Source organism: Grus americana, chromosome 24 (genome assembly GCF_028858705.1).
Source record: "Grus americana isolate bGruAme1 chromosome 24, bGruAme1.mat, whole genome shotgun sequence".
Taxonomy (NCBI): Eukaryota; Metazoa; Chordata; class Aves; order Gruiformes; family Gruidae; genus Grus; species Grus americana.
The window spans coordinates 8,020,372-8,033,022 of NC_072875.1; the positions used below are offsets into that span (position 1 = coordinate 8,020,372).

Below are 12,651 nucleotides of genomic sequence, written 5' to 3' on the forward strand. Positions count from 1 at the left end.
TTTCTGCAACCCCCTGTTTAAAGTGCTTTTTTGGTGCAAAACTGCTGTTTGTAGGGCTTTTTTGGTGCGAACCTTTTTTTGAAGGGCTTTTTTTCTTGCAAACCCCCTGTTTAAAGTGCTTTTTTGCTGCAGTCCCCTGCTCAAAGCACTTTTTTTGGTGCAAAACTCTGTCTTAAGGACTTTTTCTGGTGCAAACCTCTGTTTAAAGTGCTTTTTTTTGGCACAACCCCTTTTTTGAATGACATTTTTTGGAGTTCAGACCCTTTTTTGAAGGAATTTTTTGAGTGCAAACCCCTGCTCGAAGGGTTTCTGGTGGTGCAAAGTCCATTTAAAGAGCTTTTTTGCTGCAACCCCCTGCTTGAAGAACTTTTTTTTCTGCAATCCCATCTTTTAAAGACTTTTTTTTTGCTGCGTACACCTGTTGAAAGGACTTTTTTTGCTGCAAACCCATTTTCAGGACATTTTTGGGTGCAAACCGCTGCTCGAAGGACATTTTTTGCTGCAAACCTCTGCCCGAATGGCTTTTTTTGGGTGGAAAACCCCAATTTATAGGACTTTTTTTGTGCTGCAAACTGCTTTGGAGGAGCTGCTACAGCAGCATCGGGGCGGGATGAGGATGGGGACACAGGGCTTATTTTGGGGGGAAAAAAAGGAGGTTCTAGGAGCAAGGAGGGAACCCGCCGGCTGCCTGCGTGGGGTTTTAAATGTGATTTAACCCTTTTCCCTTCCTTCGCCAAGCAAAATCCCCCCAAAATCCCCGCCTGTAATGCTTTTTTATCCGTGAGGATAATGAAAATAATACAGGTGTTGCTAAAATAATTGCATTTTGCATGCACAAAAACCCCAACCCTCTGTTGTGGAGAAATTCACGTTACCCGATGATGCTCCTCGACGCCGTCCCGTGAGCCAAACCATCTCTTTTTTAAGTTTTTGTTTTTGTTTTTGTTTTTTGCTTTAATTTCAGCCCAGAGCAGGCGATGGAGGAGCAAACCCATCCTGGGGTGCGTAGCAGAGGAGCATCCCCTGCATCCCCGTGCGCAGCATCCCCCTTTCCAACCATTTTTTTGCTCCTACAGGTGGGAAAAATCTTTTTTCCTGCTGGTTTTGGGGCAAAAAATGAAGTTTCCTCCACTTTTCCCCTTCTTCTCCTTGCCGAACGCTCGCCACCCCGCTGTCTGTTTTTCCTCGCCGAGGTTCAGTTCTAATTATGTTGATTTTCTCCAGCCCACCCCCCTCCTGGCAAGCTTATTAGGGGGAATATTTTTATTTATTATCATTTCGCCCAACTCCCGCCAGCATTTCCAATTACTCTCGCCGCTTCCTTGTAATTGTCTTTCCGTAATGGCTGCGAAACAATTGCGCTAAATGAGGTGGCTCCGGCAAGATGAGGGTTTCACTTCATTAAAGGCTAATGGATTCCCAGCTCCAGCTCTGTGGGCAAAAAAAAAAAAAAAAACCCACCAAAAAAAAGGGGAAAAAGAAAAAAATAAATATATTTAAACAGCTTCTTTTATTTTATCAGCATAACTTTTCCCGGTATAGAGAGTTTGGGGTGCGTTTTTGGTGCTGGGTGTGTGTTGGTGAATTATATTTGCGGCATCGCCGAGGTCCGTGTGGGTTTTTTGAATATTTTTGTGTTTGGGGGGGGGGGGATTTTTAAAATTGTTTTTCTCTAAATTCCTGCTGGCTTGCAAAACCTGGCTTTCCCCCCTTTTTCCCCCCATATATATTACAATATACTATATTTATTGCTATAAATGTAATAAATATATTTATATATTACAGAAATATATGACACGTAGCAATATAAGAACATTGCTATATAATACAACATATAATAATATATTAATATATTGCATGTACATATTTATAATTAAATAATTAACTACATTGCATAATTCTGTATTATAGAAATATGTAATATATTGATATAAAATGCTTGATATATAGTGATATATTGCCAAGAATGATTATATTGCTATATATTATATGGCATAGATGATTTATAATAGCAATAATCATATTGCTATATATATCTCTCAATATGATTATTATAACAATATAATACGATTATATTATGACAATATAATCTATTTATTGCTATAAAATACCCATTTCTGCTACCAAACATATTAGCCCAGCAGCCAGGGGTAGAGGCAAAGATTTTTGGGGTTTTGGTTGAAATTTGAAGGCTCGCTGGGGATTATTTTTGCTCCTCAAGCAGATATTATTTCAGTTATTTTTATTTATAAATCCTTTTCTTTAATTTTTTTTTTTAAAAGCATCAATTCCCACCAGGACTTTCTTTTTTTTTTTTTTTCTTTTCAAAAAAAGGCAAAATCAAACCTTGGCCGTAGTGATGGACATCATTAGCACAGGAATGGGGCTTCACAGCAAAGTAAAAATTCAGCTGGAAACTCAGGGAAAACCCTTCAAAAAAGCAAAATTCCCAGTTGGGTGAAATACCCAGAGCCAGACCCACCACCAGAATCATCGGGTTTTGGGGTAGATGGCCAAAAATGGGTAAAACCCAGATTGAAATATCCATAGCGCTTTCCTAAGCATCATGCCTACTAAATCTGCAAAAAATAGCGATTTTTGGAAGCAAGGGGTGCCCCAAAATGGAGGGGAAAATGCTTTAATCTGGGCATTGCTCATCAAAGAAAAATGCAAATTATCGCCGACGTGGTGGAGGGGAAAAAGCCATAAACTCGAGAAAAGTGTTTTGTTTTGTTTTTTTTTTTTTAGGGATAGGAGAAACAGAAAAGGTTAACACTTACAGAAGACGAGATTATATTTAAGGATATCATATTAAAGGAGTGGAATAAATGCCAATATATTGTATATATTACATCATAAGCATCCATTGGTTATATTACATGGGATGGAGATATTGCATATAATATGTATATATATTGGATATATTGGATATATTACATTATATCCATCCATTGGATATATTATATGTATCCATTGGATATATTATATCCATATAATCTTATATCTATATAATATGTCCATATAATATACCCATTGGATTTAGGATGGAGAGATATATATAGAGATATTATATATATGTCTTCATGCACATTAGCCAATTAAATCCATGTAATATATATAATAATCCAATAATATGTATGTATTGGATGGATTTCATTGGATACTGTGGATGAAAACATATTTCTATCTAATATATATATGTATAATAATTGAATAATCTCTATATTGGATGGATTTAATTGGATAATGTGTATGAAGACACATATATATATCTTATATACACATATATGTATAAAAAATAATCCGGTAATATATTGGACAGGTATAATCGGGTAATGTGGCTGAAGACGTACATATATATTTTGTATAGATAAATGGTGGAAAGGCGGCTGTGGCTTTTGCGGGGGTTGGCAGATTTACGGGGAGTCAGCCTCAAATTTTCTGGGTGTTAAACCGCTGGAATATGGATTTACCCACCAAAGTGGGGGAGCAAATCTTGCAGTATTTCAGGAAAATCCTTTTTTTAAGGATTTTTGAGGATTTAAAACCACCGCATCCTTCGTCGACCATCGCGTTCCGCATGCCGTGGTTTCCTTTAGCTCCGCTTCGCGTCTTCCCGCAAAACCTGCCTGTGCCCCATTAAAAAAAAAAAAAAAGTAATTTTTGCTGTAGGAACAAGAATTTCTCATTTTAAATATATTTATCCTTCCATATAATAATGGAGTTATTGAACCACGTATCCTTCAGGGAGCCGTGAGAAATTCCCACGTGCTATCCCCAGCCCGGGGCTGCTCACCTTTATTCCCTCTCAGAGATAAAAGGAGATAAAATGCATTAAAAAAAACCCCAAACAAACCTCAGCAAAATTTATCTTTTTAAGAAACTAACTGACCTTTGAGCCTTACCTTCCAGCAAGGTGCACGCGGTGGGATTTTTCCTAGAAAAATGGTGGTGTTTTAGGCACGCGACCTTTTGAAAACGCGTCTAGGCGGCCGAACCGCTTTGCAAAATCGGGGTGACTTGTGATGGGCGGAACCTGAGATTTCCTTTAACCGGCCTGAGCTGCAATTTTCGGTTTAGAAAGCAGAAAAACACCTAAAATTGGGGTGGCTGAATTTCAGGCAGCGGCGGTTTGCGCCAGACGATGCTGAAGCATCCGAGATGCGGCGCAAATTCAACCCCCCCTCTGCAAAAAAAAAAAAAAAAGTCCTTTAAGTAGATTTTGCAGGAATTTGTGCACCCGAGACGGGGAAAAGCAACGACCAGCACCCAGCCGCCGTGACGTGCAACCGTTTGCATCCTCGCCTCGTGCCCAAAGTCTGGTTTAGCGTCTGATTTGGGGCAAAATCCTGCATTTTTCGCCAAGGCGGCTGCCAGCTGCTGCTGCAGAGCTCCATTAACCCAGCGCTGGGACGACACCAGACCTCCACTTCGTTAAGTTGATGACTTTTGCTAATTTTCGCCCTGTCCTTTCGGGGCTCCTCGCCATCCGGCAGCCGGCCGGGACAGATGCACACCGTTGCCTTCATCCTTATTTCGCAAGCATACTCATCCTCATCCTATTTCGCATCCGGGCTTGGGGGGGGTTGCATCCCCGCAAGCTTTCAGCCGTCCTTATTCTCAAGGAATTTAAGAGCATCCGTGTTTTTTCACGTGCTTTTCCTTACCGGGGAGCACGAACGCCGGCTCGATCGGCGGAATAATTCGGGATATTTTTTGGGATTATTTCAGCGACCTGGATGGTGCAAAATACTTAATTGTTGCAGACGTGACCTTGCTGGGATGAGCAACCAGACGTCTGGCCAGGGATGCTCACCTCCAAAAAAAACCCAGGGCAGACTTGAAGCGGGGTCTCCTGACGAAGCCAGTGCTCCCCGACCTTAATTAGGCGCCCATCATTAAGCACAGAGCTCGTATAACTGCGTGTCCAAACCTCCCCGGCCCCGGATCGCGACGTTACGACACTCAAATGCCTGGGAAAAAAAAAAGAAAGCCCGATGTGGTTGCAGAGCATCAAATCTCATCATACCCGAGCTTCATCCTTATTAAAATAATTATAAAACCATTTTGCAATTAATATTTTTTTAGGATGCAACGCTGAACGGGGCTTTAGTGACACCCGGGGCTTAATTTATCTTTGTCCCGGGGCAGAAAAATGTTGTAAAGCAGCTTCATTGGCTTCAAAGCTCAGCAGAGGAATTATTTTCTGTCCTGTTTGGAAACTGGGTGTAAATGGGTGTGTGGTTGGGGACCCTTTTTTTCCTCCAGCTGTTGCATCCCTATTAGATTTGCAAAGGAAAAAATGAATTTTTTGCAGCTTTTTTCTGTCCTGGAGTTACTTCTGGGGGTTAAATCTAGCTCAGGTGTACTGAGGGAGTGATGAAAAATCAGGTGTTTCTGGGAAAAATCACCTGTTCTTTTTAAATATAGAAGAAAAAAGCAGTTAATTGAATTTCAAATCATGAGGATATTTGGGGGAGGGTGCGTGAAGTACACGGCTGGACTGAATTACTCTGCACTGGGGACAGCTGGTTTACCAATGCAAACAGGTTTCGAAAAGCCCCCAAACCCTCAAAAAAACCCAAACCTTGAGGTTTTCTTATGATCTTGGGAACTAAATACATTTTTTTGGGGGGGGTCACTGAGGATAATTAGCTGTTGGGACAGATTTGGGGTTGCTGGAAGCCTTTAATAAAAGCTGAATATCCCTTGAGAAGCAGCATCGCCGTTTAACAGCCAACCCCTGTGCTCTGTGCAGGAATTATTAGCGTGCTTTTTGCGAGAAATTGGGGATAAAAAGCACCTTTTGACCGAAATTTGTGGGCTGTGCGATAAGTTAAACGGCAGCAGCGAATGCTTTTTTGCAGAAAAAAAAAACCCCAACAAAACCCACGTGCCACGGTGAGGACTAGCCCGTGGGGTTTGGGGGAACTGAACTGACTTACAGGCATGTCCGTACCGTGCAGGCAGGCAGCATGGTGCAGGCAGCCCAAGGCTGCCCTCGGCTCCGGAGCCAGGAGCGGGACGGACCTTTTGGGATCCAAACTGTGCCAGAAAACATCTCTGTTTTTCCCAGCTAGTTCAGTTGGGTTAATAAAAAAACCCCAAAAAACCATCGCCGCCTCACTGGAGGGGCTGCGGAGCGACGCTGAGCGTCACCGGGCTGCTGGCATCCCAGGGAGACGTAAAAATGAGCTTTTTTTTTTTAAAGTTGGATCAAAACGGAGAGTTGCTGAGCTTTGCTTTTAGCCAGTGTCCTTGCTTTGGTCTTAGCCCGCATCTTCGCTTTGCTTTTACCTTGGTTCGAGCCTAGCCAGCATCCCTGGCTTGGTTTCGCCTAGCATCCGTGGTTCGGTCCTAGCCAGCATCTGTGGTTTGATTTTAGCTACAGTCCTTGGTTCAGTGCCAGCCAGCATCCTTGGTTTGATCTTAACCGACATCCTTGGTTTGATCTTAACCGACATCCTTGGTTTGATTCTAGCTTACATCAATCCCAGCCATCATTTTCAGCTCACTCCTAGGTAGCATCCTGGCTCAGTCTTAGCCAGCATCCTCGCTTGACCCTCGCCAGCATCCTCGGTTTGGATTTAGCTAGCACCCTTGGTTTGGTGAGCACCAGCACCCGTGCCTTGAGTTAACCCCAGCCAGCATCCTCGCCGTGGTCCTCGCCAGCATCCCCAGTTTGACTTCTGCTGGCATCCCTGGTTTAATTCTAGCTGTCCGCACGCTTTGATTTTAGACCGTGCTTTGCTCTAAGCCAGCATCCCCGCCAGCACCCTCAACTTAAATTAACACAATTTCCAGCTTGTATATGTAAATATATAAATACATAGATATAAAAATATGTTTCCGACTGCTGTGCCGGGGCAGCCTGCTGCCCGCAGCATCCTCCGAGCAGCCCTTGCACCAACCGAGCCCTCGCAAAAAAACGAGCGCTCCTTCCCGAATCCGCCGCGGCGTGGCATCTTCCCGCTTCTCGTTGGGGTTTGGCTGGGTAGTTTAGCTTTGCCTGCTGCAGAAACGAAGTGATGGGGCTTGTGCGTCGTTAAGAAACTCAATCCCTATCTGGATTTTCTAGAGCATCGGGTAAAGAGCTGAATTTGGGCATTTTTACTGCCCTTTCCCATTTTTTTTGAGCCAAGCGCTGGCTTTTCTTGCCCTAATGAGCTACAAAAACTGAGCAAAAAAAAAAAACCCGACGGGCTGCATTTTGCCCAGATGAGTGAGAAATCAGGACGAGCATCCCCAACGCCGAGCCAGAGCTGCCACACGTCATCATTTAACTTAAAATTTGGGCAAAACTCGGCAAAAAAAGCCCCTTTTTTCCCGCTGTTTTGGGGATGCTCAGGCTTCAGTGCCGGGATGTGCGCACCCCTCGGCTCCCGCATCCCTGGAAAGCTGCAGCCGCCGGTGGTGTGCTCCGGTTGTAAAGATAATTAAGTTGCATTTCTGCGTGTTGTTTACCGTTCCTCTGAACCAACAGTTCCCCGGAGACTTCAGCTCAGGCTTCTTTTTTTTTTTTTATTTTCGTTGCAAGCCTCCTTGCAAGCGCATTCTTCATTATGCTTCAGTAACAATTTTAATTTTACTATTATTAAACCATCCCAGACGCTGCCTTATTATGTGCCTCGGAGCTGAAATTCCTGAAATGGGGAGGGGGGGGGAAGACAACTTGACTCACATCTGGGCTTGTTCTGCAGATGTTTGCTCTGCTTTATAAAGGAGCAGACATTAAAGCCCGACATCGAAATGATTTTGCCCCGGGATGGGTTTGCACAGGTCGGCGTGGGATGGGAATGGCCTTGGCACAAAGAGGAACCCGAAAACTTATTTCATCCCGTGCAGGAGCCGGTGGCGAAAAGACCTCGTCTCGACTTGGCTTTTCTTTTTTTTTTTTTTTTTTGTGTGTGTGTGTGGAAAAAAAGTAATAATTTTTGCCCTGGAAAAAAAAAAAAGAATAGGAAGGACCAGCATGAGTAACCCGGCGATGCAAAAACCTGATTTTTCCATCATCAAACCCTGGTTTGTGCTTTTTTCTCCCACTACGGGAACAAAAAATTCACCCCAGACAACTGGGAGCGTCACTCGTAGGACCTGGGGAGATTTGCATGCAAAAGAGGTATCTGTTCTGCTGCGAGGACTCCTGGCCATACGCATGCATTTGCATGTTTGCACGTGCACGATTACACGCGCGTGTGCAGGTTGGTAGTGCAGGTTCGCGTTTGCATGTGGGTTTGCATGTTTGCATGCGCATTTGCATGTTTGCATTTGTATTTGCATGCTTGCATGTGCATTTGCATACTTGCACGGGCGCATGCGCGTTTACCGGTGGGGTTGCATACGCACGTGCATGTCTCCGTATGCGTTTGCATTTGCATGCGTATATCCACATTTGCACAGGCGTTTGCACGTGCACGCTTGAATATGCACGTTGCGCGTTTGCCTTTGCAAGTTTGCATGTGCACTTGTACGCTTGCACCTGCACACACGCGCATATTTACATGTATGCAAACGCACGCGTGTGCACAAAAGCCCTTGTAGCAAAATATATACCTTTTTTTGCACGCTAAGGCTCACGCACAAGCCCGGAGAAGCGGAGATGCACGCTCCTAGCTAGCAGCGCGCGCGGATAGAGACCCCCATACGCAGCTCTCCTGATTTACACCCCCCCCAATAACTTTCTTGTCTTCCCATTATCTCTAACCCATATACTCCAGGAAGTTTAATTTCTTCTCGCTAGTAATCACCATTAAATAGAAATTGTCTTTTTCTGTGTAAACACGTCATTAGTGAAGCTGCTTTCTGCAGGGTCCAGATTTCATTTTTATTAAAATGAAACATTTTTCGGCTCCTTACTGTGTCCGGAGATGAAGAGGATAATTTTAACCCGTCGGGTTGGCCACAGATAATTGCGCCGGCGTTTGATTGGGGCGATTAGGGAAATCTCCTCTTTTCATGCAGAAGAATTTGCATTTTTCCCCCTTACTTCTCCGAAGCGGAGTCATGCTTTCCTACCCAGCCAGTTTTAATGAGCGTTATCAATCCTAATGAATATATTTTCGTCTTTATTGCCTTGTTTTTTAGGGGGGAAGGGCTGAAAAACAGGTCTGGGTAAAAATTCGGGGTGGGAGAAGGCGCCGACTTTCGGCTGCTTTGCGCGAGGGCGGTGGGCGAGAAGGGAAATCTCTCTTTTTTTTTTTTTTTTTTTGGCCATCGGGAGCATCCAAGTTATTTTGGAGTGCCGAAAGCATCCCTGGAACGACGCAGTGGGGGGTTTTGGGGGGAAAAAAAGGTGGTTTTGGCGCCAGGGGTTGTAACTCGCTGTCAGCGTCGTCCGGTGTGCCGGGGCTGCGCTCCCGCCAAATCCACCTTCCGCGGCTCTGGGGCCCCGCGTGCTGCCGCCGCCTCGTATATAATGTAGCATGATGTATATGTCTTACGTATAGTGTATATATTAAAATACAGGATATATCTAATACATTCTGTATTATTCCCATTATATTATGTTTATTGCCATAATAATATTAATCCATATAATATATATTATTTATTGCTTCCATATATATCATATCATATCATATCATATCATATCATATCATATCATATCATATCATATACCATCCCATCTATATAATATAATATTTGGAAATAATATAGAATAAATAATTTATTGTTCCTATATATGATATTTTATAGCATGGTGTGTGTGTATATATATATATAAAAAAAACCATGGGATTAATATATAATATGTAAAATATGATATAGGATAAATGATATGTGATGTATGATATATAACATATAACGTGTAACATATAACACAAACACATAACATAACACAACATATAATATATAAGATATATAACACATAACATACCACATGTATAATGTAATACATAATAATACATAACGCATAATACATAATATACAATATATGATACAATAGATGATGCACCATATATAATATTCAATATATGATATTAAATAAATGATATTCAATATATGATATTCAATATATGATATATGAGATATAATGGAACTCGGTGACCCTGTGGCCTGCCCCCTCTCTCTCTGCCGTACCCAGACCTCGAATTTTCTGGCCACGTTACTAAAAAAGCAGAGAAATGAATTCCGAATATACCATGTACCATATACAATCCATTCGCAACACTCGCTCGCTTTGGCTTTGAAAATGGAGTTTCCGCTTTTCCGTGCTGCCCAGGAAAAAAAAATAAATCAGATTTTCAGACGCGGGGGAGCAACAGATCGCCCCAAATCCGCCTCTCGGCGTCCCCGAAATGCCGATTCCCCGCCGGTGCGGGGCCCCGGGTGCGGCCGCTCTCCCTGCCCCTCGCCCGCTGCAGATTTCACGTATTTATTTAAAATCCCGGCTCGGAGGAGTGTGGCCGGAGCCCGGCCGCTCGCCGCTCGGATGCTGTTTGCACAAGCCCACTGGGGGCCAGCGAGGGATTATGGGGCGACGGGAAAGCGGCTCCGCGAAGCTGATTTCAACCTTTTTTTTCCCCAAACTGCTCCGACGAGCTTGCTTTTTGCTTGCTTCGGTTTTTTTGCTTTTGCTTGCTTTTTTTGCTTTTCGTTGCCTTTTTTTTTTTACCTTTTTTTTCGCTTTTCCTTGCTTCTTATTTGGACTTTTCCTTCCTCTTTTTGCTTGCTTTTCTTTTGCTACTCCTTGCCTTTTTTTTTTTTTTAGAGATGTGCCAAGCCTTCTCTCCCAGTTAGGAATTTGGGGTAAAAACCCGCCCTTTTGGGACACGGAGTCTCATTTCTCCCCCAAAAGATTTTTTTTTTTTCTGTTATAAATAGGGGATATTGCCGCAAAAGGAAAGCGTCGCCTGGGTAAGTAAATTCCCGCGGTTGCTTCTGTGCCCGGCGGAGCGTCCCACTAACATCCACAAATGCCCCAAACCAGAGCTTTTTCCCTTCAAAATGCTGCAGGGTCGTGGCCCGGTTGCTCTAGAGAAATTAAATTACTCAGAACCTCCCTAATTTGGGCAAAAAGAGAGTGGGAATAGTAATCTGTGGAAACACCAGGGTGCTGGGTTGTCAGCGTCACCCAGAGTCTTGCAGCCAGGTTTGGGGGCGGTTTCAAAAGCATCGGCCTGAATTTTGCAGGAAACTTAACCTGCGTTGCGGGGGTGATCGCGCCGATGCAGTGCTTCCAGTGCAAATGTCTGGAGCGATGCAAAGTGGCGAAGGTCCAGGCAAAGTTGCAAAAGAAAAAAAAAACCAACAAAAAAAGCGCAAATAGCCATTGCGTTGCAAAGTTGAATGCAAATGGGCATTGCATTGCGAAGTTGCAAAAAAAATGCAAAGACATTGCACCGGCAAGCTGCAAAAGTGCAAGCACGCAGTGCATTGCGAAGTTGCCAGAATGTGTTGCAAAACCAGCGGGTGCATTGCACTGGCGAAACTGCAAACGCGTTGCATTGCATAGCATCACAAAACCTGCAAACACGTTGCATTGCAAAACCTGCAAACGTTTTGCATTGCACTGCATTGCAAAAACTTCAAACCAGCACGTTGCGTTGCAAACCCTGCAAGCGCCTCGCATTGCATTGCAAAAACCTCCAACGCATTGCATCACAAAACCTGCAGACGCATTGCAAAACCTGCAGACACGTTGCGTTGCGTTGTGTTGCGTTGCATTGCAAACCCTGCAAACGCATGGCATGATAAAACCTTCAGACTTGCAGACTTCCTCAGGTGCCAGCGTAGAGTCGATTTATTGCCGTCGCCAACAAATTAGTTCCAGTAACTCCGTGTTTTTCTGATGCGAGGAATGAATTCCCTCTTCTGTTTCGCCTTTGGAAACTCAAGTTTAATGATGGGAATCTTTCTTTGCACAGAGGATTACGCATGCCCCCTTTTAATTTGTAATCCTTTTATTACCATTTAGCGTTTCTGATGTGACCCGCTGCCTGTCCCCTTGCTTGCCATCCCAAATTTGTTGCTTATTAGGAAATCAAAAATGATTTATCTTCCCTTGAGCTTCGTTTTTCCCCGCTCGGGCTAAACAGTTTTGCAGACGCCAACTCCGAAAGTTGCTTTAAGCCTGTTGGAAGCTATCGATGCCGCCAGAAAAAGGGATGCTCTGGCCGAGCATCATTAGTGCTGGGGCCTTATTATTATAATTTAATATTCGTTAAGTGATCGCAGTGTGTTTTGAGCAAATAAAATTAAGTCTCACGAGCTTTTTTTCCAGATGATACTCAAAAATTCATATTTATTAGCCCTGGATGCTCGTCTCCTCATCCCGGCACTGGGATGTATCCACGGGGCCGATGCAGAGCGAGAGGCGATTCCGCAAGCCGGGATTAATCCTTATTTTTAATTTTAAAAAAAATCTTTACAAGATTTTTCCGGTTTTAGGTTGCATCCAGCTGTGGGGAAAACATCTGTAAGGATGTTAAACCTTGCTCGGGTTACTTGAAATTTGGATTTTTTTTGCTCCGAACCCACCAAAATGTGGATGCAAAACGGGGGTTTAAGGACCGAAATTAGTGCAAGGTTTAATTCTGGTATTTTCAAACTCCGGAGTTTACGTTCCCATGGCAACCAGTATTTTTATCCTCTTGGTTCGGCGCCTTGCGAGATGGAGCCGTCAGGAAATATCTTCCCTCCAAAGACCCG

At 43.6% G+C, this 12,651-nt stretch overlaps 1 protein-coding gene across 2 annotated transcripts in view; it reads left to right on the forward strand.

Annotated features, from left to right (window-relative positions):
- The window catches only part of PKNOX2 (PBX/knotted 1 homeobox 2), an 88,734-nt gene that overhangs the window by 22,514 nt on the left and 53,569 nt on the right, over positions 1 to 12,651 (forward strand). The window contains exon 1 of one of the 2 annotated variants that reach the window (XM_054803047.1): positions 10,522 to 10,857. The exons of the other annotated variant lie outside the window; for it this stretch is intronic. The gene's annotated coding sequence lies outside the window, so the exon portion shown is untranslated. Of the gene's footprint in view, positions 1 to 10,521; positions 10,858 to 12,651 lie in introns of those variants that run through there. 2 annotated transcript variants of the gene reach the window in all.